The sequence below is a fragment of the Lepisma saccharinum genome, chromosome 2, assembly GCF_977018435.1.
Source record: "Lepisma saccharinum chromosome 2, izLepSacc3.1, whole genome shotgun sequence".
NCBI lineage: Eukaryota > Metazoa > Arthropoda > Insecta > Zygentoma > Lepismatidae > Lepisma > Lepisma saccharinum.
The window spans coordinates 172,289,676-172,290,834 of NC_139230.1; positions in this window are offsets into that span (position 1 = coordinate 172,289,676).

Genomic DNA, 1,159 nt, shown 5'->3' on the forward strand with positions numbered 1-1,159 from the left:
TCTGTAAGAGGGGAGCCTAAGCATTTAAAGATCTGGTGGGCTGGTTACCAGTTCTAAATGGAGGGCTGTTTGGATTTAAGGTGGGGGCATTGTTTGGGTGTTCGGGTTCGATCTTCAGCCACCACTTGTGCATAAGTGGGACCCCGACCTTGGCTAGCCCGATTGTTGTTTCTTCGTATCGGGGAGTTTCCTCTCCCGTTATGGTAGTTGAAATTACTACTTCCCCTGTTGCGATTTGTACCCTGACCTGCCTGGCCTGAAAGTTGTCTTGCCTATTTTGGGGGTACCGGGGTTGGAACCTCCTTTGGTCCTCACTTTGGCTAGATTGTGACACGATGTTCAACCTGGCCACAATCTCTGCTGCCATCTCTAGGCTAATGTAGGGGTGGGTTAACAGAGCTACTTTAACTTTGTTGGGGAGCTGATTTTCAATAATGACAGTTTTTTTGCTGATCTGTCATGCCAGTCTGTATGTTATTAAGCAAGTTGACTTGTTGCCAAAAATACGAGAGCATGGAGACCTTGCTATGGTCAGTGTACCTGCTATTCATCACCTTGGCTAGGTATGTAGACTTCCACGTATCTGATTGATATTTGGACAGAAACAGTGCCTTGAAACCTGAATACGTATCAAAGTTCCCCTTTACTTGTAAATACCAGTTCTTTGCTACCTAAATTAACAACTTTGGCAGGTAGGATAGAATATCCTCCTCCTGCACACCCAGCAAGCAAAAATACTATCCAATGTCTCCAATAAACTGAGAGGTACTCGGGCCTTGCAGCACTGAATTTGGGGAGTTTTTCAAGGTCCCCAAACATGATGGTAGTCCTCTTCCTGTGCTTTAACTTATGCTCTACCCCGGAGTCACTGTCCGAGTCCGAGGAAGCATAAGGTGTGCTGTGGGATTGAACCTTGGTCTTAACTGCCTGTTTCCCTTTTTCCAATTTTAGCTGGCTAATCTCCCCCTGGTTGCTTTCATATTTTTTCTCAAGGTTTTCAATACCCTGTTCTAACTTGGCAATTTCCCCACTATTATCTTTCTATCCCTTCACACTTTTAGACAGGTTCTCAATTCTATCTAATCTGCTCTGTAATTTATTCAATATTTTAGTATTTCCCTTTTCTAGCTCACCTAACCTAGCATTCACTTGTTCACTC